The sequence below is a fragment of the Gymnoscopelus braueri genome (genome assembly GCF_963280865.1).
Source record: "Gymnoscopelus braueri genome assembly, chromosome: 17".
Lineage (NCBI taxonomy): Eukaryota > Metazoa > Chordata > Actinopteri > Myctophiformes > Myctophidae > Gymnoscopelus > Gymnoscopelus braueri.
Window position 1 is genome coordinate 29,462,674 of NC_137617.1, and position 27,634 is coordinate 29,490,307.

At 45.5% G+C, this 27,634-nt stretch overlaps 1 protein-coding gene across 3 annotated transcripts in view; it reads right to left on the minus strand.

Moving 5' to 3' along the window:
• LOC308105480 (thyroid hormone receptor alpha-like) overlaps nt 1–27,634 on the minus strand; it is a 169,806-nt gene that overhangs the window by 57,190 nt on the left and 84,982 nt on the right. For all 3 annotated transcript variants that reach the window (XM_080456224.1, XM_080456223.1, XM_080456222.1), the window contains one exon: nt 8,180–8,268. The gene's annotated coding sequence lies outside the window, so the exon portion shown is untranslated. The remainder of the gene's footprint in view (nt 1–8,179; nt 8,269–27,634) is intronic.

Sequence of the window (27,634 nt, forward strand, 5' to 3'; positions counted from 1 at the left end):
GAGAGAGAAAAAGACAGACATGCCAAGGGGGTCTGGGCTCTGGATGCTTGGAAAGCTCTAGTTTTGATGGCAAACTGCCCTGAGGTCTAAAATGAACCAGTCACTCAATAATTTCATCTTTTCCATGCACTCTCCCTGTTATTCTTTCTCAATAATGTTTTCCCACACACACACACACACACAGACGTGTGTGTGCACGCACGCACGCACGCACACGCACGCACGCGCGCACGCACGCAGAATGTGTTTATTGTCTTAGCACTAAATATGTATCCACAGTCTTTTGTGCATGAAAGTGCGTGTGTATTTTGGAGTATACAGATGTGTGTGCGTGTGTGTGTTTTTCCTGTGGAGCGTGCGCTGAGGCCCGTGGACCTGCTGCATTGGTTTGAGTGTGTGTTTGCTTGGACAACCAGGGCAGATGTGCGTATAGGCTATATATATATGTATATATATACTGTGACCAGGTTCCTGTTTAAACGTAAGAGAGAGAGAGCGAGAGAGCGAGAGAGAGAGAGAGCGAGAGAGAGAGCGAGAGAGAGAGAGAGAGATTTGGGCAAACGGTAAATAAATAAACAATTCCTTGGGCAAACAATTCCCATTTTATTTGGGCATTTCCTGTTTTATTGTATATATACAGTAGACACAAAAGAGACGGGGAAAGGGAAGAGACTGGCCTGAACACAAGTGTCAGATCAGGAATGGAACTGGGGACATTAAGATGTCACATGTCAGCACCTTTACACACACTAGAGATGTGTGGCAGTCCTGGCTTTAGCTCAGGGAAATTATGTCACATCACTTCAAGAAGTTGAAGGAGATCTGTGCCTAGTGCATGTCTTTTTGCAGAATAAAAGTTTTGCAATAGAATTATTATGATAATATATAATAGTTTAGTAAACGATTAGTAGGGGCAGCACTGTTTAATAGACTAGTCATCTGGCACATCCCTAACACCCCCCCCCCCAAAAACAAAAACGAACAAAACGTCCCTCATTTCCCTTTATCTTTACCATCTCTCTCTCTTCTGCATATTTCTCTTATCTTCTACACTCTCCTTTATTTTCTGTGTCTCTCTCTCTCTCTCTCACGATACACAGGCCCCCTAGGGGGCCTCTGGCTAAAAGGGCCGTCTTTGTCATCATTACTGTATAAACTAATGCTAGGAGGGGGCAGCGATAGGTCAGCGGATTCTCCCCATATGATCTGTGGAAAGACAGACCACACATGCCTTATACGCCCAGGACCCAGGAGCCACAATGAATGTGTGCGTATGTGTGTAAGTGTGTGCGTGTGTAATGTGCAAGGTGGTGATTTATCATCTGCTCTGTACACGGCCTAACACTTAAGGATGATGTGTTCCTATACACAGCACTCCAGGTTGATATATTTGTTATACAGAGCTTCCTCATAAATATATCCTATGGCTACTGGTGAGGTACACACCAAAGGAGGTGAAACCACAACTTTCTGGCCGGTGTGTCTTCCTTCCTCCCCGTCTGTTTGCTTGTCTGCCTGTCTGTCAGTAAAGTCACTCTCATGCCCACTTTATATACTCGTCATACGACGGCGTCCCATGCTGAAAAGTAGCCAATCTACATGCTCGCAACTCATTGCGATGCAAAACGCTGTGAGCTTGTAGATCGGCTATTTCCACCATCGTAATGATAAAAGTGCAAACACGGCCACACTGCCTATCGGTCGGTCTATCTATTCGCATTTTTGACCAGATTTAAACCAAGTTGATCTTTCCCACACACTACAAAGACTGATGACACGAGGTTCCCAATTAATTGGCAGCACCTTCTCACAGGATTTAGAGTTTCCCCTCAATGGCAGGTTTGGTCTTTAATTAGCTCCCAAATTAGTGGGGAGATCACTGCAGGACTCTCTCTCTCATCTAAACAAGAAAGAATTCAAAGAACGTCCTCCCCTGGCACAGGTCCCAGGACAACACACAGCGTAAGCGGGATGGGGGCGGGTGGGGGGAGGGGCCACCTGTCAGCAACCTGGGCAACGCGGCATCGGTGCCACGGTGGATTAGGATCTGGATGATGATTGGCTGCCAGCGTGGCTTCTATAAAACAGGCCTCTGGGCCATATGGCATGGTGTCCATGGTTTGTTTGCAAGCAGGTATGTGTGTGTGTGTGGGTGTGTGTGAGTGTAGCGGCACAGTAAACCGTATCCGCTACATGAAAGCAGTGCCTGTAGAGGTGTGAGTTGTTTTTGCAGGGTGCAGACTGGCCACAGTGATAGCTCAAATACTGTGTGTGCTTTTTGGACTCTATAGGCGGCTTTCCATATACATGGACTTACCTAGCCCCACCCCACACCGCCCACCACAGCGACGGTTTCCACTACAATGAAGTGGGTAGAGTGGTGTGTAAGTGGTACTAAACTGGTGCCTAAAAAGTACCCAGTCTTGGGTAGGTCTGAGCTGGGCTAAGTGGGGCTAAAGCTGTGACTGCTACTGATTGGTCGGCTCACAGCTGTGTCTGTCCACTCAGGTCTCTGTAAAATGTAAACACTACGGTAGCAGTGTTGCCATGTCCACTTATTATAAGCGACATTGAGCTTATTTTTCTGTAAAGTTGCTTGTAAATATTGGTAGTACTTTCACTCCACTACAATTATCTGAAAACGTATTAGTTACTAGTTACTAGTTACTTTTCAGATATAAATGATTACATTATAAAACATACATTAACCACTTAAGCCCTATTTTATACCTAGGCTATTTGAAAATAGCCGATCTACAAGCTCACAACGCATCGCATCATTGTAGATCTGCTATTTTCAAACATTTTAGTACTTACTTTTGGTACCTTAAGTACATTTTGATACCAATAGTTTTTGTACTTTTACTCAAGTAATTCCAGACTTTCACTTGTAGAGTGCTTCTACATTGCAGTATTGATACTTTTACTTAAGTAAAACATTTGAGTACTTTTTCCACCACTGCTTGTTTCTAAAATGTAGTTGATTATTTGGGGCTTGTTTCCATATGTTGTTGAAACCAGTGGTTCTTAAACATTTTCATGTCAAGGACCCCCAAATTAATATGTATTTGTCAACATTATATATATTTTTTAAATAGCAGATGCACACACTCACAATGCGTCGCATCGCTACGCGTTGTGAGTTTGTAGATCTGCTATTTTCAAATAGCCGTAGATAGTCGCTTCTTTTGGGATTGTTTTCATAGACCTGATTGCTTATTTTTTTCTGCTAAACCTGGCAACAATGAATGTGCGACGATACACGCTAATAATGTTTTTTATATAAGTGATGGCAACGTGTTTAGACACCACACAGGTCTTCCCAACAATAGCGAAGATTTAAGTCAGGGTGAACATGGCCAAATAATAACTTAAGAGCCAAACTAGCTCTGAGGAAGCACGCTAGCATTTAGGCTAACCCTGTAGCCTGAGGCTAAGTTGGTGTGTTAAAGAAAGGGGCGTTGATTTCCTTCGGGAGGGGAGGGGAGGGTGGGGATTTTGCGAGTGGGGACTTTTGTGCAATGGAAACGCAAGACATTTTGAAGCGGTGCGGTGCGGTTCTGGACTGTACTGGACAGTGTCGTGCTTAAGCTGTAATGGAAAAGCGGCTTTTGTTGTCAGCTTCCCCGTCAGAATGCAACAGAATACAACGACAGAGTGACGTCTCAGGAGTTTGTGCTGTAGTTTTTCAACCAGTTTCCCTGGACTTAAACACAACAGTGAAAAGGACGAAACCATTGAGCGAACCCAAATTATCTGCTGAAAACATTTGGAGCGAAAATACAAAGCTCGCCTCCTTCATTTATGTCGACACTGAGGAGGCTAGAGAAACAGTGTGTGTGTGTGTGTGTGTGTGTGTGTGTGTGTGTGCACATGCGTACGTGCGAATTTTACTTTATGTATGAGTTGTTGAACATCATGTTCTCTCAATGCAAATGTTTTTTGCGGTTTGTACATCGTTGTGGTGGAGAGACATAAACACAAGTGTGTGTATAAACAAGCGTACATTTGGCAACACATAAACACTGCCATTGTTCACACAACAATCCAGCAAGGCCCTGAGAATGAAACGAAAGCTCACATGACACGCTATTCACACAGCTCAGGGAACCCGTCCAGTTCCCTGGAATGGGTTTTAACTCAGGTTTAAGTGTCACATTTAGGTTGCCGTTCCGACAACAGGGGGGTACAGTACGTTTGGAAAGATTCCAATTGTTGAATATTGGCTTTCTTTTTACCTAGCAGTGACAGAAAACACCTTATACGAGATCATACAAAGGACTTAAAGGGATATTTCACTTCAAAAAAACTTTGGGTCATTTTATCGTCTACTGAGGCTTTTGTGAGCCCCCCAGACCGTTTTTAAGTTGCTTGATTCAGTATTTAGATATTTGATATTCATTTTATCAGACACGCCCCCTTCCTATACAAACGCATTATAACTTCAAACTCCATTTTGAACATGTTAGATTCATCAAAAACACCCGTCCTTGGTTCTGGTGACTCACCCCGCCCTCCTAATACGTGAGGGGGCCGTGTTTTTTCGATTACTTTTTTTTATTTTTTTTTATTGTATTAAAAAAAAATCATTTTCAAAAACAAATATTAAAAATAAATGAAAAAAGTCAAAAGCCTGAGTAGATGATAAAATGACCCAAAGTTTCTTTTAAAGTGAAATATCCCTTTAACACATGATTTTAGAACACATTTTCCCTGATCGTCTATAACTATCTACAATCTCCCATTCACAACTTGACAATGAGCTGCACAGCTCCCCATACACATGCAATACTCTTCATAGTTTTCCCACAGTGGCACAATTGCCCTATTATGTTTTACATAGAAATGGGTTTCTTTGCATATCCCTATGGGTTATGTACACATGATTATCCCAGGTAGGAGGGGCACTGAGGGGTGCATGGCACTCCCTGGAACTGGTACAGCTGGACTGATGTCTCGCTCTCTGACAGAGACTGACACACTGGCTGAGGCGCGGAATCAAACCTGTGATCCCAGAGACACTGTGACTATGGGATGATACTTGGAAGCCAGTCTACGATTGAGGTCATATTGGTGACATCTGTTGACACAGACAGACAGATGGAGATTTTGTGGATTTATACATACTCTGTGCCGCGCTATGAGCTTGTATATCTGCTATTTTTTAATAGCCAAAGTACAAAATATGGATAAAGGGGTTAAAATGGTTGTGACGCTTTATTAACTCATTTTGCTGGGGACCCCCCTGGTACCCCCCAAGGACCCCTGGGGGTCCCTGGGGGGTAGAGATATCAGGCATTTATAGAAGGATGTATTGTGTAAGTGTTAAGTTATGTTTAGTGCTATTCCTTGCGTCCTGTTCACTCTTACTACCAACGCTGTGAACTCTAACATGGGGTCACATGTTTAAGTAAAAAAAACGATCAATCCCAATCCCAATTCAGCCTTGACCGCCCTCTGAACTAAGCCAGGCCCGCTTCATGCGAGACAACTTGTCTGTAAACACGCTACATGAATGGCTAAGCTGTACACCGCTTTCAAGTGGAGTGCTGTAGCTGCGGTGATTGAATATAGATGCTTTCGGCTTTTGTTTGGACGTATTAGTGGAACGACGCCTCGCGAGCGGGCAAGATTGTAAACAGCGCCGATTAAATGTAAAGAGAATGCATAAACATGGCGAATGAGAGAAATCAAAAGAAAGCTTAATCGCGTTGACACGGCCCGTGAATAGGGCAATAGAAAACTGAGGCATGCAGGGAAAATCTGATTTGGACTCTAAACCGAGTCGTGCCGAGAAGCGGAGTTACGTTAGGATAAAAAAATAAAACAGAGCACTGTGACAGATGAAAAAAACATTGTACACGCAGAGTAATTAGTTTGTGTCTGGCCAGTTATTGGCCTAGAGGGAAGCCAGTGCTACATTGTTAATTTAACTCTGAGAGAGGGTAAAGAATTGACCCAGATGGACCCTTACGGGTATGCCCGTCACTGGAACAGAGGGGAGGGGCTATAACAGAACATTCCTGTTTGACCAGATACTAAACAGCAGTAACAGCACACACACCCTCATATAACACCCTCCTCCCTTGACTCGCGTAGTCTCTAACTCCCCTAACCCGTGCCGTCAGGACTTACATGGCCGACCTTCAACCTTTTCCTAACCTTAACATAACCTCCATTCGTAGTCTAACCCTTAACCTGGCACTAAGCTGAAAATAGCCCACCGAGGAACAAAGTGAGGACATTCGGTCCTCACGGAGATACAAGAGTATGACACACATACACACACTTGCACACACGTGCATGCAGGCACGCACATTCACAAACACACACCGATTGTGATAAGGCTCCTTCACACTTGATGGAATCTGTATTCAAAACAGCTCTGTTATCGTCGAGCACACAGGCACACAAGCAAACACACACACACACACACACACACACACACACACCTTTATACCTCAACATCATGCTACATAAAAGGCTGCAGGTGCAAAATGTTCTCTCACACACGCGCACACACACACACACACACACACACACACTCACTCACACACACACACACACACGTGAATACAGACGTACTGGACACAAACCCAGACAGAGCAAACACGCCGAAACAGTGTACTGCCCTTCTTGTCCAGACATTAACGTGCTCTGACACACGTACATACACATGCACGCACATGCAAATGAGGGCAAATCAAACACAGACAGACGGACAAACACTCCAAAGCAGTGTAATGCCCTTTTTTCCCCGTCACAGATGAGAGCGTTCTGAGCAGGTACACACATGTACCTGCGCGCACGCGCGCGTGCACACACACGCACACACACACACACACACACATTCCCTCTCGCCTGCTCCTTTGTACTGTTCACCATCAAGTCAATTTGGTGCTGACCTCGCCGCAGTCTCTCACCCATCTCCACTGACAGCGGAGAAACAGCGGAGTGAGAGAGAGAGAGGCAGTGAGAGAGAGCGGGAGAGAGAGAGAGGAAGAAAGAATAGGCGAGGGATAGAGGCTGCAGAATGAGCGAGACAAGAGAATCAGCACTGCCATGGTTGACTTCACAGACTGTGACTTTTCATTCCATGTGTACGCTGCACACGTGCACAGGCATGCTCACGTACAAAGTAAACTAAACTGCTGTTCACTAATAATAAAATGATGCATTTTGTGAAGCATTTGTACACTGGTTTATGTCTACACACATCTGCACACACCTTTTGACACTTTATCCTTTCCATCCATCTTCATCTGCTTATCCGGAGTCGCAGAGGTAACCGTTACAGCGGAGAATAGCAGAATTCCCTTTCCAGGGCCACATAAGCCACTGCATACTTGGGGATCCCCCAGGCATTCCAAGGCCAGCGTGGAGACAATAATCCCCCCCCATCCGGTCCTTGGTCTGCCCCGTGGCCTCCTCCCAGCGGGACTAGCGCCGAGGACCTCCCTCTAGGGACACGCCCAGGAGGCATCCCAACTAGATGCCCGAACGAACCACCATAACTGGCTCCTTTGGTCTTAACCAAATTCATGGAAAATGATGTGCCAAATATATTTGAACTGATTCTACAATTGATTTGCCTCACTGTGATGTTACTTCCGCGGCCAAATACATTGATGTGGGGGTCCTTGACGTGAAAACATTTGAGAACCAGCGATTAATTCCTTATGAACTGTCATGTAAAGGGTTTTATTTCCTTGAGCCTTATGTTGTTTGTCTTGGGGGAAAAAAGAAAGGTTTGTGTGACCCAGTTTGGCCCCAGTCGGCCTAATAGAACCATTCTTAAACACTTTCAACCTGGCGTCTCTAATTTTGGCATAATTATAGGTGATTTAAAAAAAAAAAGAAATCGTAGCGTGATGCATGAGTTTGTAGATCTGAGTCTTTCCTTCGCCTTTGTGGAGTTATTGTTCGTTATCTGTTGCATCTTGACTTCCCTATTCTGACCATGTCATAATAGCCGAGCATTAGATGAAGACAGGCAAACATTCAGCGACAATAGCCGATCTACAAGCTCACAAAGCATCACAACACTCTGTGTAGTGAGCTTATAGATCAGCTATTTTCGGCACAGAGTTTTGGCGTACAGGGAAAAAAGGAGGGTTGCCCAAGTACAGACGCCGGACAACGAAGTATAAAGGGTTTAAGCGGTTAAAGCAGCTCTTACCTTCAGTATGACTTCAGGTTAGCTCAAACCGTTTGGTGTATTTTCACGCTCTCGCACTGGGTCATCACTGCCATGGAGGTCTGCTGCATCTGGAAAACGAGATGAAGATAAAATGTCAAGGAATTGTATCTCGGGAGACTTTGAAATACGTGCGTACTAGAGCTGCACAATTAATTGAAAGTATTTGAAAGTCGTGATTTTCAGCTGACAGCTGTAGCACCTCGCCAGCTGCTTCTCCTCGCCATTACACACATGGGTTAATGTAAAATAACACTGCATAAGCCATCTTCCAGTCCATCAGGCTCAAAAAGGCTCAATGAGCAACAAAGACATCAATGATTGTGGTTGATAAATGTGATCACAATATTGAGCAAAATGTGTTGTTCTTTGGCTTCACAAATGTATGACCTATAGGGGTCAGTGTGGAGCATTAAGGAGCTGTGAGCGGGGTCATACTCCACTGAACTAGTGAAAGAAGCAACCTTCTTAGATTAATCAAAGCTACTTTCTATTCAGCCAATACGAGCCTTTCAAGGGCACACTTTTAGCAGCAGGCACAGGATAATTGGGGTTTCTAGTATTTTATTATTTATATATTGTAAAGAAAAAAGAAAATTGCTCGTTATTTATTATTTTGCATATGGTCTGTTCCAACACGGCTCTCTGAGAAAGTTTTCAAATTTCAAACCCACACACCTGCGAAGGTACTGTAAATAGAGTCACTTTCAATTTAGCTTTTCTATCTACACCATAACTTTAAACGTCACTCCTCAAATCCCTGCACCATCTGTCTCTGCTCTTACTTGTTTGAAGTTGAAAGGATTGAAGAGGGTAAGCCATAATTCATCACATCTAAATGAGAAGGACAGATGCCAGGCATCAAACACAAGATTCTGTTGGGACTCAAACAATGAGCAGTGGACCAATGGGCTGTTCTGTAGGCAGTAAAAATACAGATGCTTAGGCTGCAGCCTTCAGCCTCAGCTTTAGCCTTCATTAGACCAGGGGTTCCAAAGGACACAAACTCATACAAAATACACTATGAATTAACCACTATTAGAAAGATATCGAAAATAGCTGATCTACAAGCTCGCAAAGTATCGCAATGTGACGTGTTGAAATATATTAAATTTTTTTTGAACATTTCTACATTTTTGGAAAAATTATCTTTTCTTTAGGTTTAAAAAAGTATATTTACTTGCTTGCGACCCATAAAAGCAGGTCTGCGAAAACCCTACGTTTGAGAAACACTGCTATAGTCACTTTTCAATGTTTCCAGGGACACCGATAGCACAGATTTGGTCAGGGCCTAGGAGCAAAACAATAACAACAACAAAACAAAAACGAAATAAAACCAGATGGAAAGAGCTATCGTAGGTATATCTAAGTGAAACTGACAAGGAATATACTTGGGCTAAAAGATGCTAGGGGAACCAGATCTTATTTTCAATGTTGGGTATATGGGTGATGTGAATAATGAATAGGGCCTCCGTTACCCCCAGTTAGACAAAGCTAGTGGGCTACCGGGAGCTATAGCTTCTATCTAAAGGAGGCACACGCCTGTCCTCGTGCGCTGATATACTGTAAAATGATACTGAGCCACGGGACAGTGGAAAGCAGCAGTGTGTTTGTGTTTGTTTGCGCACGCGCGTGTGTGTGTGTGTGTGTGTGTGTGTGGGGGATCCATCTTTGTGACTGTACCCGGGCCCTAAGCACATTATTAAAGCGAGAAATTTTCTGCTGATAATCTCTAGAAAACAGCTTATCAATGGCAGAGGACGGAGGGAGGGAGAGAGAGAGAGAGAGATACTGAGGGCGGGAGGGAGGAGTTGCGTGTGCATGTGCGCGCGATAGAGAAGGGGCTGTGCATTGCCGTCTATGTGTGATATCTAGCAAGGGCGAGCGGTAGGGAGGCTGTTGTTTGAGGCATACGGATAGATGAAACTGCGGGAGAGACGTGGGGAGATAGCAACACATATACACACACACACACACACACACACACACATATTAAAGCCCACACACGTACAGTACACAGGCGTGGGAGCACACACGTGCACAGCACTGCACACAAATCGACAGAGCGAGGCGCAGGCAGGGAGCGGCCCCTGATGTTCTGCGGTGCGGGATCAAAACAACAGGGGGGTTGGGTGATCCGCTTTCCCAAATCCATTCTCTTCTTCTCTTCTCTCTCTCAATCTCTCTCACTCTCACACTCTCACTGTATCTCTTCCCCGCTCTCGTGGCAATAGCAACAAGACAGAGATAGAGAGAGAGACCCACGCAACTCCCAATGCAACTGATATATAAATCATATACTGTATGTATCCGGTGGATCGATAGGTTTAGGTCTTGCGAGGCCCTATCAACAGTTTGATCTATTTCTAAATGTCACAGACACAAACCAAAACAGCTGGCTCAGCATGCAGGAGAAGAGAGAGAGATGTGGAGGATGTGTGTGTGTGTGCGTGCGTGTGTGCGTGCGTACAAGACACTTCAAACCCCCCCGAGCACTCATCAAAAAAAGCAGCCATCAGCTGGGTGAACAAACGGTCTTCCCTTTCTCCCCTAATCATATGTTTGACATATGACTCCATATATAGATGAATAGATAGACCTTTATTGATCCCGCGGGAGAAATTCAGGCGCCAGAGAAAGCACAGCAGTGCGAGAGTACAGCTACAGAGTACTGCACAACATAGCCAAGAGTAGCAAGACGAGACCAAAAAGAAGCAACAACATTACAAACACACTATCAGCAATGAACGGCAGTATACACCCTATGTATCCTGCACTAGGCAGAAACAAATGCATACAATCACAGTGCTGTTACGGAATCAACAGAGCACACTGATATCAATACAGTGTCAACAGTCCTTATCAGTGCAATAATCGCCACCTACAACGTTACTGAGGAATAGAATACACTGATGATTCAGTATATCTGTGCAGTACGTATAGGTATCCTTATGGCGTTGTACTGGTGTTACTCCAGAGTAATTAGTCAATTGACCGAGCAGAGCGACCATCGTGTGCCTCGCTGTATAACCTCATGGCTACCGGCACAAAGGACAAAACCAAGTCTATCGCACCTCAACCGGGGGAAGATTAATCTGTTGTTTCCCGTCTCGCTCAATTGCCCCACTATCTCCATGTATTCTTTGTTATGCATTAGTTTGACCTCAATGTCAATACCTCATTACAAAAGTTTTACAGACAGGCACACGTGCACACACACGCGCACGCACACGCGCACACACGAATGAACAAGAGGGCCCGACAGAGCTGGAACGGCAAGACATTCTGAATCACACAGCCAGCCAGGCAACTATAAACACCATCAATCACCCACTAGGATATCACTCTGCGTTCCATCTATTTCTCTCTGCATGGGAAAATCCTTAGTGTCAATTTAACTCCGAGAGTGTAAAGATGGACCCGTTTTACACTCTCAGAGTTAAAATGACGCTGAAGATTTTACTGTGTACCCCTGTGTCTCTCTCATTCCGCCTTTCCACTGCCTGGAGGTACAGTAGGTGTGAGTGTGAGTGTGTGTGTGTGTGTGTGTGTGTGTGTGTGTGTGTGAGAGAGGGAGAGAGAGGGGGAATGGCATAATCTTGAGGAGAAAGTGGAGCGATCTTTCTCGAAAACGGCATTTGTCTTCCCACCGGATGATTCCTCTCTGTATTGTGGAGAGCCCTGGTGTACATACTGTAGCCTGGGCCTGGGGGCTGAAAGCCCTGGCATGCACGCCGCACGTCCAGAAGCTACGTATTTAGTGAAATGGCCCTTTAGTTCCTCTCATGATTGTGGTCGTTGTCGAACCCCTTGGCAGCGAACAAGTAAAGACACTGTATAGCTTGTATCTTTTAGCTCGGGGATGAAGGGTGCTTCTACTATAAACCGGTTTTCCCAGCATGCTGAACTGCCACACAAACTCCCGCCAAAACCCTGAAATTAAAACATAGGCATACTATATCAAAACGTGTCCTAGGCAAGCCAAAGCCGCCCGACACTTCTCTTTTCAATGCGGACACAAAGCAAACAGTCCTTATCTACTCTCACCGACGTAGGGCCCTTCCCCTCTCTCATTCGTGTTAATGTATCACCAAATCATCGACCCCCCCAGCCACACACACACACACACACACACACACACACCACCACCACCTCGAGCGGGTTGTTAGGTCTGTTGCATCTGGGCCGGGCGGTCGCCTCAGTGTCCGTCCAGATGTAGCCGATAAAGGACGCCATTATGGCCCCAGCCACAGCCCTCAGCGGCCAACAGCTGCGCCCAAGACAAACAGGCCGCTTCAGTGCTTCTTATCACAAACAAGAGGGCCTGTGCCAGCCGCCCGGGGCTCACATGACCCCATCCTTGGACTTTAATGGCCGCTCGATTAATGTGGATGACCGGAGGCAGCTTGGTGGGGGGTATGGTTTAATGCCCCTTTTTGGGGTGATTGATCGATGTGCTTCTTTCACTGGCAGCTCTCCACATAATAAGGGACCTTGTCTTGATGATGTGGCGATCCCTTACCCCCTTTTTTTTATATGCCTCTGCATTGTCGTGAAGGTCCTCAGCAACTACTCAACAAACAGAAGAACTGTAACATCTACTGTGTGGTGGTAGTAGTCCTCTCTTATCCACTGGTCTTTAGTGAAGAATATCTTCCGTGTTTTATAAAGAAATGTATTGGCCAACAAAACCATAAAGACTGCTGACGTGAGCCAGTCATCCGCATGACATCGCCTTAAGTGTTAAGAGTATTAATAGCGTAACCCTCTGTTAAATCAACACGAGTAAATGCCATCAGGCCAAAAGTATAGGTTACCGCCGCTCCAAACCAACCCGTCTAACAACAGCTCCTTCATGCTTGCCGTACAAGAGTACTTAAACAAACTGGAAGCAAGGGAGAGGTCTTCTAGGGTAAATTGCTAACCTAAGCTAATCTATCATTTATTAGCCATGTGGCAGCCTTGCAAATGTGTGACTTTTTCTGCCGTGAGCTGGTGCTCTGCTGTTTCTCATCTGATGGTCGCGTGCTTTCTGAAAGGACTAATATATGAATTATCATCATTACCGCCGACCCCCCCCCCCCCCCATCTTGCTCTCATTTCCTCACATTTGTCCTGCCTGCACCGTCTCCAGATTACTTAGCATTTGACCATCTGCTGGGAACTGTAGCAATTAGTGGAACTGAGTTCCAGTCGTGGGTGGCTGACACAGACAACATTATCAGCCATTTTACATGGTAAATGTTTGGCACAGTATAGGCCTACACATCTGACTCTGATCCACAGCAACAAGTGCAACCCCATGAGACACCTCAGTTCCAAATATGCCAACACTGCAAGCATAAAAATAGCAATTCAGAGACAATAACGCTCAAATGAAAATCCTGTGATCTGAGAAAGATCAAACAACGAGAGAGTTAGAGTGTAAGAACAGGGAATATAGAGCTAACACGAGAGTTAAGGCTTCCGCATACTCCAAACAACGCTGAACTTTCTCTGACTTTGTCGGAGTTAGAGTGTAAGAACAGGGACTAGAGCTAACAGAAGTGGTAGAGTGAGGTGGTACTTGAATTGTACGTAATTTTTACAATGAAAACACAAGGGTTTACCGCAAGCAGCAACGACAAGCAGCAACGAGTCATGAATATAGCCTCCGACAGGTGAATTCCCCCACACTAACCATGCACATAATGGGAACTAGCGGTTCCCCCGACAGTGTAACACAACAGCAAACAATCCCATGTGCTTGTAGGATGCATTTGCCATGGACGCTGCGAGGCAATCTGCCTCTGTGGCTGCCATCTCTTTATATGAGGATTAGGAACCAGGCACTCTGTTGAATAAAACATCACATCTAGGAGGGGTCCTCATCCTAGCTCTACACAGGTAGACACTGGAGCGGTGTGGCGCACTGTGGTTTAGCCTGGTCTGCTACTGTATATGGGTGCGAGATACACGTGGTGAGGAGACGTAACTTCTCACATTTTTCAATGTCAGTGAGCACGGTTGACAGGTGTGATCGTGAAAGCGGGCGAAGAACAAGTAGCACCCATGGTCTTTTCACAAAGACAGGAACATGAGCACTCAAAGACAGGGTTCGTGCCTCAACATTGTGCTGGATATGCAGCCTAAGAAAGACTGCCCAGTTCACCTCTGATATTCAGACTCAAAGGAGGTTTAAAGGAAGTGATCAGGCTCCACCTGTTGCTGTCAGCCATTAAAACTAATTTTGAATTGAATTTCTAACAACAATAATAATACTACAGAATCTGTGTGTGTGTGTGCGTGTGCGTGTGCGTGTGCGTGTGTGTGTGTGTGTGTTAGACAAAACTTGTGTCTGACCATTCAGTCTCAAAATTGAGGTTTGCAGAGCCGAATGGCTTTGTGTGTTCGGGAGATTGTATGAATGGGCTTCCCTGATTGGCCAAGCCAAACCGTCGCCTTCACGGATTGGTGGAGCATCGCTTCACGTTTGTGGCGCTAAGCCAATATAAGTCCCTTATTGGCCAACCTGACCCGTCGGCTTAACTGATTGGCGGAGCTTCGCATAACATTTGTGCCGCACAGCAGTATGAATGGGATGACTTGCATCGTTCCCGACATGCATGGCCCCAAATAGGCCGGGCGCCGTCCTAGTATCTATAATAATGTGTAACCCCATTGACCTTGACATCAGTAATCACCTCAGGTCCTTGCATGGCTGCACAATATGCTCCTTTAACACTGCAGTGTATCACCCGCCAGTGTCTTAGAGTGACATAGGGTATTCACACTCCTGCCACGTTCTCTGGCGGAGGGTCACTGACCCGTAGATAAAGAGGGACACTCTGCAGCTTAAGCATAGATGACTTGTTGACAGGCTCTCAACTGGACCTCTGACGATAATGCAACAAAGGCTAAAAGGCACTCATGTTCCTGTTCGTTCTCACCGAGTACTGATGGACTGACTTGTCTGAGATCATGTCGTGTTCATTGTCAATTGATGGCATCGCGATGTGTTGTGAGCTTGTAGATCGGCAATTGTTTTTTTTTGTTTTTTCGGGAGGGGTATTTTGAGTGTAAATTAGGCATTATATACAGATATCTAATAGTAAGCCATGGGACGTTTATTTTAAATAAAATTAAACATTTATGCCAAGATTATTCTTATTGAAGTTAGTAATGACCCTACTTAGTAATATGATCAACATGTTTGGGTTTGTTGACTATGGATGTAATTGCATGTTTTGCTTTGTTTTTGTTGGTTTTCTTACAACTGACAAATGAACATCAAGCAACAACTCCAAAACAGATGGCATTTTGGAATTAAACTGTATGTGGGTTTTGTCTCACGGTGGATTTTAGATTTGCATTTGCCTTGCCTTAGGCCTTAGGCAAAGAAACATGAAAAAGGGGGTTTATTTGTGCAAGTAAATGAGTCAGGGCTTTATCTAGGTGTGCTTCATATTTGCACAACTTCCATTCTCCTCATTATCAGCCCAGAACATCTTTTCAAAGAGAAATGGAAAAAAATATGAAAACCACTGTGGATACACTGTGTTAGCTGCTGAACAGATGATGGAGCAGAATAGCTTAATAATGCAATTATTAATGGCTCGCCGCCAGCAACATTAGATATTTAACTTATCACACTTTGAGCTTCAAAAGAAGCACCTGAACAGACGGCTAGTGAAGTTTGTTTGTCAAAGAACTTCTCTGAACAAAAGCCGAGCCGTGGAAGCCATCAAATCCGTCCCATTAATAAATGAACACAATGCATTGCTAATACATTTCTGTCGCTTGCCACATGAATGTGTTTTTTTTTAGGCCTGTGGAGAGGGCTTTTTTCCTTCACTATAATTGGGCAATAAAGTCTATGCTTGGTCTTTGATCTCTTTGGTTCAAGGGTTGCATGGCCGTTTGAGTGCGACTCTGCTACGGACACTCAGGTACTTATCGTGGTTTCAAAACATGCATTATTGGTTGAGCTGGTAACATGATGTTTGGTACCGACTCTGCACCTCCATTGGCTTAGCAATGAACCATAACCCATTACTAGCGCTAATCCTGGGATTTCAAATGGAAGTCAGCGAACTGTGATGACTTCATGCCGCTCACAAACTGTATTGCCTGCTGCTTACGATCCCACGTTCCACTGTGGTAAATTTACAGTATGAAGACTCACTGGACTAATATCACACAGTCTTGATTGATTCCCTTAACATTTTCATATTTTAGGACAGGAGTGGATTAGGGATGGGCAATATTATCGATATGGTGATATATCGCAATATTTTATTTCCCGATACTGTATCGCGATACTCAGCCCGTCATATCAATATTTAAAAAAATAATAACTATTTTTTATTATTTTTTATACAGGCTTTATGACAAAACATTCAAATAACCTATCACTGATCTGCAGCTACTCAGTCAGGGGTATATATAAACTGAAAGTTTGATGATTTAATGTCCTTGAGCTCCATATATCGCAATATATCGCAATATATCACAATATGTATCGTATCGCAATATGTATCATATCGCAATATATTGCAATATATCGCAATATGTATCGTATCGCAATATATCGTGATATAATCGTATCGTGACCCAAGTATCGTGATACGTATCGTATCGTGACGTTCTTGCCAATACCCATCCCTAGAGAGGATACATAAAGATGGGCGTTAGGTACATTTGCTGTGGTTGCCACGTTATATCAAACACTCGTAGTTGGCATCGGAATATCAGGAGTGCTTCAGAGGACTGCACGATTTCCCTGATAAGCGTGGGAGTGCGTCGCCGTGGCCATGAATCTTTTGAGAATAATAGTTCATTCCTTACTATATAAGAACTGAAAGGAGAAAGGGACTGGGTCGCCTAGCAGGCACTAGCTGTGTGGTGACTCATAGCCAAGGGCCTTCAGACTTTCTAGAAGACTTAAGAGGTGGCCTACATACATACGTACGTACATGCTGTAGGCAGACAACACAGTGCACTGTATCGCCTCATCTGTCATGTGTGCAGACTCAGAGATCAGCTGAGGTAACGCTGGCCATGGACTTCAGCTACGCTAGCTCCTAGCAGCTACACACTAAACCATCCAGACAAGCATGGCTGACGTCAGATGGGGAACATTAAACCATTAAATCAACTAGGGACTTGAGGGGAAGCGAGACAGAGCATTGGAGTCATCCTGTTTTTCCTCACCAACGGCTCCATGTCATCATCCAAGCATACACGTATGAGTGTACATACATGTACTGTATGTGTGCGCGTGCACGTTGCATGTGTCCCTTTGGTGACCTGCATCTGTATGCCGAAGCTAATCACATTGTACTTGGCTAGATAATCACCTAAGTAATTAGCCCGAAGCCCAGGGTTATCTTTATTAATGCCATTTCTGTGAAACAGAACACAGCGCCATCCGCGGCTAATTAATTCCGTTTCAAATGTTTGCCGCTGATGGCCGCTCACCGTACACGGAAATGGTTTCTCAGACTCCATTGCAACATCGCCCGGCTGAACTAATTAATTTTGAAGTTGTGCGCATTCGACGCTGACGCTGTATAGCAAAGCTAGCCAGAAGGGCTTCAGTTCATACATCATGAACATAGTGGCTTGTCTTAATGAGGTAAAAGGAAATTTAAGACCGCCACACGGTCACTGTTTTGATGTTTGTTCCTGACCTCAGGTAATATGGGAGCTTCTGCGATAGAAAATGAGCACAGGGGTTGAAAGTGTGTTCAGCCCCTTAGTGTCGATAAAGACGATTAGAAACGATGGCTTTGCCATTTGACTCACACCTGTCACAAATCTATCTGCAGCAGGAGCAGAGCTGAAAGAAAGCCGGCGTGAAGTCATTCACTGCATGCAGGACACACGAACGGCAAGCTCACATGGCGAGATGGTCGCACACATAAACATCCTACAGTGTGTGGGGGTCACCCACTATGACGATGATGGCATACCGTACACACACGTAGGTTGTTAATGTCCCAAAGAGACTGAATATAAATCAAACAAATTTCACACGTTTTCCTGAAAGTTGACTTATTTGAGGTGAGATGTGTCTGCAAGACAGTAACATTATATATACACTATATAGTATGCTGCCTCTGACCCACATACTCACATGTGACACGCATGCACGCACTCACGCATACACATATATAACCCCCCACACACACACACACACACACACACACACACACACACACACACACACCAGGAGGATTGATAGCCTGGAGGGAGGAACCCCTGGTTCTTTGCCCAGGCAAACAGGGTTTGAACAATAACAGTACCCTGTTATATACCAACCACCCACCGTTCTGCTCTGCCCCTCTCTGTGCACACTGCACACAGGCTTACGCCAACATGGGCAAATATGACATGTGGGTGGGTGCTATACAGCACTGTAAACATTGGCAACATACTGTATGATATACTGACTTCTGGCAATAGCAGCACCGTGAGTGGAGCGGAGCAGAACGAGTCAAAAGTTCAACCTTCCTCTTTGGCAGTGAGACTAGATCCTCTGTCTAATTCAAGCGCGGCGAGTTTCAATTAGCGGCCTAGCTGATATAAAATGGCTGGCGGGCATAAGGCTTGCTGGTTCGAGACTGAGAAGGCATTCTCAACACACGCACAAGTCTGCAGCGCTATCTGGTGTGGATGCCATCCTAAAGGTTGTTTATAATAACTGCTCACATGCTGGCTTTAGTATGCCTGTACACTGCGTGTGTCAATTGAACACAATGTCCAGAAGAAATACATGATTGGCCTGATCATCACAACAGCAAAATGCAAGTAACAATTACATCCTGAAGTGCACAAAACCCCTTTTTTGTTGCCAATACAAACAAAACATTAAGCACTGGCTAATGCTGGGAACTGATCCAAGCCTTTACTTTCACTTGAAAATGCACACTTAGATGACTGTGCTGGGATCAGTGGACAAAAAACGACAGATATAATCCCTTCTCTCACTGATATCCCTTATTAAATAAAACAACAACAACCAGGAAATCAAGCCACTTTGATTTGCTCTCTCAGATGCTACATATGACTGACCTTATTGAATCAGCAATGGAGGAGAAATTCTGCAATCCTGATGGATAGATGGCCTGATATCTGATAACGGTATGGATGCAACAAACAACACTAGAACTCTCTGTAATATGGACAATAACCCAGAATGCTCAGGAGTGAATAGCCAAACGTGACTTTGAATCGACCACCCGGCCTGCCATCGACTACCTCTTGTAGTAATTTACTGCGTTGTCCCTGTAGCTGTATTATTGCTTTCTGACAGGGATACACCTTGGTGGCTGTGATGTGATGTGTGTGAGTGTGAGTGTGAGTGTGTGAGTGTGAGTGTGAGTGTGAGTGTGAGTGTGAGTGTGAGTGTGTGTGTGTGTGTGTGTGTGTGTGTGTGTGTGTGTGGACTAGCGGTGAAGCTGAAGTTCGTTTACAGATGCTATCGATCCAGAGGTCTCTCTGTATTGTACGGTGGGCCTGCCATATACTGTATTCTTGAGCACACACACAGGGGACACGTGCACGTTTACATATCGGAGTACACGTGTGCGTGTGTGTGTGTGTGTGTGTGTGTGTGTGTGTGTGTGTGTGTGTGTGTGTGTCTGTGTCTGTGTGTGTGTGTGTGTGTGTGCAGCGCACTGCAGAGAAAATACAGGAAATGAGGCGCATGGGGAGGCGGTAAGGGCGAGTAAAAGGAGAGAGAGATGGAGAGAGACAACATGAATAGAAAGGGAGGTGTGGGAATGAAAGAGAGAGAGAGGGAGGGAGTGGGATACAGAGAGAGAGAGACAGAGAGAGAGGGAGGGAGGGAGAGAGAGAGAGAGAGAAGTGGGAGGGGAAACAAAGAGAAAGCAGTATAAAAGCAATAAAATGGTAATGAGAGTGGGAGAAAATAAGAGAGACAGTGGGACACAGAGCAACATACACAGAGAGAGAGAGAGAGAGAGAGAGAGAGAGAGAGAGAGAGAGAGAGAGAGAGAGAGAGAGAGAGAGACAGTGGGACACAGAGCAACATACACATAGAGCGAGAGAGAGAGATAGAGGAAGAGAGAGAGAGAGAGAGAGAGAGACAGTGGGACACAGAGCAACATACACATAGAGCGAGAGAGAGAGATAGAGGAAGAGAGAGAGAGAGAGAGAGAGAGAGAGAGAGAGAGAGAGAGAGAGAGAGAGAGAGAGTAACCTCGTGTAGATGTCGCCTTTCCAGACATTAAATCAAAGCCTTTAAATCAATTTCCTCTAATCTGGATGAGGCCGTCCCGGTGCAGGAAATGCCACGCTCTGTCAGCTTCCCCCCCGGGGGGAAAGTGAGCCATTGTGCCCACATGCTAGCAGAAAAAGATCTGATTAGCAGAAGTGGCTTCTGTCCCTCTGCTGGGAAGACACTGGCCCGATAAGGCCGATTTATACGTTGCCGTACGACGGCGTCCCGTGCTGAAAACAACCGATCTACAAGCTCACAACGCGCCGCCGATGCTATTTTCAGCACTGCGCGCTCAGCGTTGTGAGCTTGTAGATCGTCTATTTTCCGTGGTACAGCGGTGCATAAATTAGGCGATAGCCAGGCCAAGATCATCTACTTTCAACATCTTTTGTTATTTCACTCTCTCTCTGGGGCTCATGGATCTGCACACTTGCATTACAATGTGTGTGAGGTGGGCCTAAAATAGACCCCTGAGAAGCCAATGTCCTCACGTTGCAGGCTTTGCCTCACTCTTCTATCCTTTTGAGGACACTGAGGTCTTGCAAAGATAAAAGGTACGAGAGAACACACGCACACGCGCACACACACACACACACACACACACACACACACACACACAATGTGTCGCATCCATCCGATGCCTATGCCGCGCTCTCACCAGAAAGACACTTCAAAGACCGCCAACAATAGCATACCCACACACACAGCTCATTACAGGGGAGTATAGGTATAAGCACTCTGGGGCCTCATTCTGCATTTCATTCATCCCCGCTGTCTGTGGCAAGGTCTCCATCAATGACATTGTTGTTATTGTAGTGATAATGATCAAACATGCATACAGTGGGGGGGAAATAGGAAAGGAACAAGGTGATGTTGCAATGTGTACAGGAAATTACGTGCACGGAGTATGGGAACAAAAACATGGGGGTTGGGATGAGAAAGGTAAAGGGTGACAACAGAGGGGGTGAGCGCAAGTGTAAGAGAGAGAGAGAGAGAGAGAGAGAGAGAGAGAGAGAGAGAGAGAGAGAGAGAGAGAGAGAGAGAGAGAGAGAGAGAGAGAGATAAAACAATGAATGTCCACTGAATGTAATCAATGGCATTCTTACCGTGTATTTTCTAAGACAGAGTACAGTACCGCACACAATGGCGGCTGGATGAGGACATGGCACTTTGAATAAAAGAGGCCACGGTGACGGTTTTATCACACCCCACACACACACACACACACACATCACAGACACACTGAGGCATCACAGACATAACAGAGCAGTGTAATCCGTACGCTAGGCTCTATTGTTTGGGCAGTTTCTGATTCCATGGAGATTCCTTCACGTGTCCACTGCTGCTGTAGGGGAAAAAAATGTACAGGCTTTTCTTGGCGCTGGCGCATTGTAATCCTACATGGACGGGGTACTTCACAATGCAAATATCACGGGCATAGAGCAACACCTGGGGTAATGTAACGACGGCCCTGGGCAGGCAGATAATGGCCCTATCATGTCATTCAATCTTCCCACAGAATAATTGGAGTGTATTGGATGCCGTTGATGCCTTTTGTGTGTGTGAGTAATGTGTCTATAGGGAGTAGAGCATGGATTCTGCGCCAGTCCATTAGTGGACAGTGAACACGTGTGGGAGGGATGGGAAGGGGGCCCAGCGTGAAGAAAGGACCTGTTCTCCAGGTGACTTGTCATCGGTTTGTCTGCATGTGTGGCAACACTCGGCTGTGAGCAGCGAGGTCGCAGATTTCTCGGCGGGGGGGAAGGGAAAGGTGTTTGTATGTGTGTGTGTGTGTGTGTGTGTGTGTGTGTGTGTGTGTGTGTGTGTGTGTGTGTGTGTGTGTGTGTGTGTGTGTGTGTGTGTGTGTGTGTGTAAGGACGAGTAACACACGTGTGGTTTGCCAATACACAAAGTCTTCACACGTCGTCTTCAACAACTTCTATTATTACCCAGTCCTGCAAAAAGTATCTGTGACACTCTATCCGTGACTATGTAATTGTGTAAGAGCCATAAAAGTCAATCTGAATTAAAAAAAGCAAAGTATCAAATGAATTGCAGAGGTACTCTAGCTCTTTCTCTCTCTTTCTCTCCCTCTCTCTCTCTCTCCCTGTTACTCATCACTCAGGCTCCCTGCCCTGCCCCCTCCCCTCGTCGCCGCAGTCGCACGTGTTCCAAACCACAACTTCCTGGCTGAGGCCGCGAGCCGATTGGCTCACGGAGGCACATACCCCCGACACGCCCATATCCGAACTCTCTCTCTCTCTCTCCCTCTCTTTTTCTCTCTCTGTCTCTCTCGTGGAGGTTCTTGGCACCGGTTCTTGGCCTCTGTGCTGAGGCAATTAGAGGTTTTGCTCTCTCTCTTATGTGCCTGCGCACCCACACACATAACACACACCACACACACCCACGCCTACAACGCACAAATACACACACACACACACACACACAAACACACGCGCAATCCCCATTGACGCGGCAAGTCAAAACAGATCACCATACGCACCATTACTGATAGGCAGGGCGTGAAACCTTTTGGGTTGCTTAGTGCCTGATGGCAGCTGCGGTAGGATAGTCCAAAAGAACGTGTGTGTGTGTGTGTGTGTGTGTACAGTATGTGGGGGGGACACATACTGTAGCATACCTCCAGCATATGAATGTGAGGAAATAAGAACGGGGTGTTCGTTCCTGTGGGACAAAGAGGTCGTTATAGCCATAAAGCTATATTCGTACTCGGCGGCAGCTTCTCCCGGGAGCCCGCCCCTTCAGACCGCACTGTTATCCCACGGTGGGGGGGCCACATCACAGACCACCTATAAGAGCTTTCCACCTTCACACACCGCAAGAGACTGCTTGCCGCTGCGTGCGTGTGTGTGTGTGAGAGTGTGTGTGTAGGAGAGCTTGAGCAGAGAGAGAGAGTGAAGGATATATTTCCTAATGATCCTCTAGTAAATTTAGAAGGTCTGAACGAAGCGCACGATCGCTGCTGCGGTTTCAAGCCCTCGTTCCGCTTGGCTGTATTTTACGCAGGCCAAAATGGTATTAACCCTTTAAGACCTGAAGCCGATTCTACATGTCTCCTAAATCTCAACTGTTTTCTGAAAAACGTATGTTTCTATATCAGTGGTGCTCAATCTTTTTCATGTCAAGGACCCCCAAAATTATATGTATTTGGCCGCGGACCCCCATCAAAATATTTTGTTCCAGAGACCCCCAGAAGCAACGATTTGAGTTAAAAATGTTCGCTTTAAAAATATATATTCAAAGATTTGCACACATTTTCACGATTTTTCAAAAATAGCAGATCTACAAGCTCGTAGCGCGGCACTCGGTGCCGCGCTATGAGCTTGTAGATCTGCTATTTTTGAATAGCCCAAAGTGTAAAATAATGCTTTTTAGCTCAAATCTAAAAATGACACAGTTCCAGGTCTTAATGGGTTAAGGAAACGTAAAGCTCTCCCTTTTTCATGTGGGGGGTTGAAGGGGGGTAAACACAGAACTACACAGTAGTTCTGCGTAAACCCATTACGGGTCCATTTGGACACTCTCCAAGTTAAATGAACACTCAGGATTTTACTCTGTACTATATAAAAGGGGAATTCCAGCTCCGCCATCCAAGTCAACTGCTACCACTGCTAGCCCTTAAGAGGCTCGACGACGGCTATTTTCATCAAACCTCTGGAATGAAACCGGAGAAAAATGAACAAGTCAGAGGGGAAAAAAAACAAGTCTAGACAAACAGTGGCTGTAGAAGAAAAATTAAACGCGGCAAATGTATGCCATGGCAAACATTTGCTGTTTTGCGTTTTTGATTTCCCATTAGAAAAGGAGTGGGGAAGCCACTAATGGCCTAGGCTTTGTTTGTTTTCCTGCTTTTTTTCCCCATTCCAGAGCTATTTGATGTAGGTTAAGTTTAAGGCTATAATGCACTGAGCGGAATTCCAGGCCCCGGCTGCCAGGTAATGACCCTAATCCTTCCGAGCAGAAACTGCTCCTCAGGCGGTAATTTGTTTCCCCCTGGGTCAGGAGAGAGGGAAGGGGGGGGGTATAGGCTGTGGTGTGTGAGCGGAGGGGGGCATCGCGGGTAACGCAGCGACGCCGGCCACCATTGATTATGCAAATACATAAAGAGGAAACGCAACTTCTCGTCTCACAGCACCACGAGGAGACGAGGCGAGGCGAGATCCTGGGAGGAAAACACAGCGAGACAGAGACATGAATGAAGAAGAAAGGGTGAGGCACAACAAGACGTAGAGAGATAAACGAGAGAAGAGGAGATGGAAAACGCACCAGAGACAAAGAGGGGGAGAGAAGCAGAGGAGAGCCAGAGGGTAAAGACGACATTGAGGGAGAGAGAGAGGGAGAGAGAGAGAGAGAAAGAGAGAGAGCCAAGAGATGTTCTCACACTTAATCAGATGTCTGACTCAAGGACTGTCCACTGACTGGCGCGTTCCTTCTCGGTCAAACGCAAGGACTCAATCACCATTATGTTTTAAAGCCTGGCTCTTACATTTTTCAAGATTTGACGTAATCTAAACCTTTTTCTTTTTTTCCGCCCATTGGATACAGCCGTGCCAAGCTGACAAAAAGGGAGGGGAAATCGCTCATTCTGAGAGAATGAACCTTTGCTGCCATGCCGGTGCTGTGCGTGCCAAGCATTTTTCAAGAGTCAGCGTACACTACAACGGCCTTAGGGCCAATGCTCCTTCATGTTCTTCTGATAGAGGTGCAGAAAATCAACACACAACATTGAACAGCAAACAACAATCAAACCATGTCCAAATACCCCGAGTCAGTATTGTATGGACTTCTATAGGCAGTCATCCTATAAACAGTCACACAGGATCAAGGGCTAAGCTCATTATAGATCTAAACAACACATGTCAAGCAGCTGTTTGGGGTGTTCCCCCAGCATAGAATACCGTATGTTGGTGCTGGGACACAAGGCGGTAACAGGGCAGCCATTGTACAACTGGAGGGTCTGTGTAGAAGGGGGAAGCTCTCCATTTGATTCCCCTTTCCATTTTGTTCATTTATAGAAACAGATATATATACACAGATATATATATATACATACTGTATATACAGATAAATATATATATAAATATATATATATGCAGGATTTGGTCCAAGGCCAGCACGCAGGGGTACATTCGCTTCCTATGGCAAAAGTCTCAACCCTTGGCAAAAAAAACAAAAACATTTCAAGTTCTGTATTTTCCCATTTCTCACCCAAACACTGTCCTTTGTGACCAAGTGCTAGTCGATCACGTGGGGCGGCTTAACCATAGCATTGCTATAAATTAAACTCGGCCTCAAGGCCACCCATCCAGTTCGTGTTTTAAGGCCTTATTTTATGTATGAACACAAAATGCTCTCAAGAATGTGCAAAGCTGAGCATGAGCCTCAGAGTGGGGGGGGATTCTCGCGTCTCGCTGCGTGGAATAGATGGTCTCTGGTGTGTGTGTGTGTAATGGTGGTAATTAGCTGATCAAACAGATAGACATTAGACAGTGAGCCAGACTGATGCTGCCGTGGGGCCTCTAATCCTCATCATTAGGTGTGTGTGCGTGTGCGTGCGTGCGTGTGTGTGTGCGTGCGTGTGTGTAATCTACCATGAGGCCCTTACACCACTGCACACTGTGATATCCACCGCAGCAACCATACTGCAGTCATTCCCCTGTACAGCAGTCTGCCAGATGATAAAAGTTGGCTGATCCCAAGCCAGTGTTTATATAAAAAGGTATTCTATTAAAGAGAACATCCTATAGAGCGTCCACTGAACATGGTTTGCAGAACCTATCAGTGGTATACAATACCAGGACAGGGATGAATACAGTAGATGGCTTTGGTAAACAAGGAATGCATTTGACGGTTTAATCAATGCACTGCTGTTATAGGAATTAATCACTAGACAATACACTGGGTTGTTTGATTCTGTCCTGATCATAATAACCGAGTCCACAACTGCGATTAAACCTTCTCCATCCTGGAACGCAGAGAGTGAGAAAACTCTGCTGCCTGTAACCCCAACCTCTGACCCCCCCCCACTCCCACCCCCAAGGGAACATAAGCACTATTGGGGTCCCATGCAGAAACCCACTGGGGGCTAGACCACAGTGATTGTGAGCCACATAAATACCCCACACTTAAAGAAACCAGGCTCTAACTTATATAATTGGAACAGGAAAGAACCGCTACTTCCCACTGTGTCTCTCTGTGTGTGTAATGAAAGCACTATACTTCGCACATGTAGCCGCTTTCACAGGCAAAACCTCACCGGTGACATTTACAAGCTGACTGACAAGACGTTGGCCAGGTTGCTGTGGAGTTTGGATGCACGCAAACAGGGCGGGGGGGGGGGGGGGCTTTAGCAACAAAAAACCTCCAGTCTGACTCTAACAGCATGTGGCGGTGATGTCATCAGCAGTGGCCGGGCTCCAGGTGAAATACTTCATGCATTTGGAGGGTAGGGGGAAAATAGCGGAATGCTGACGCGTCACAAAAATTAGCTTCTATTCCGGGCTAATGGAAGGAGAAAGCAGTGCAAGGCACTTTTGGCAGTGCTACAAGGAGTTCTTTATGTCGACCCCCTCAAAGTGGGTTGCTTTTTTAAAAAAAACTTTTTAATGCATGTTTGTTCCTGAGTGCTCGACAACGATGCAAGGCGGATTTTGAAAGCAGAGCAGGAATATTTACAAGCTGTCATATTTTGACGTCCCCGTGGGCTGGAAATGGTAGGGGACACACATCAGTTAAAACAACCGTACGTAAACACCACACACACATACACCACAAATACACAAAGAAAAACGACTACATATACATGTGAAAGTTTACAGAACGCACAGAAACGTGCACAAACTCTCACACTTTGACTGCTACGCGTGAATAGACAAGCGTGCTGTAACTATGCTTAAGAACATACACAAACGCACACATTTAACAACACAAACACTAGAGCTTCGCTGTGCACAAACACACATGAGTGCGTGGGCAGGCAGACACACACACGTGCTCGCTTTAATAACTACATTACAGTCATTTAGCAGACGCTTTTATCCAAAACCAAACACACAAGCACCGACTTTCCACACACACCTGTACATGAGCACTCACATGAGCACTGTAGCAGTTACTGGGTCCCTATCCAAGTCTTCTTAATAAGCAGGCCTCAGGTGGATCTGGTGCGACTGCATTAAACAACATTATGA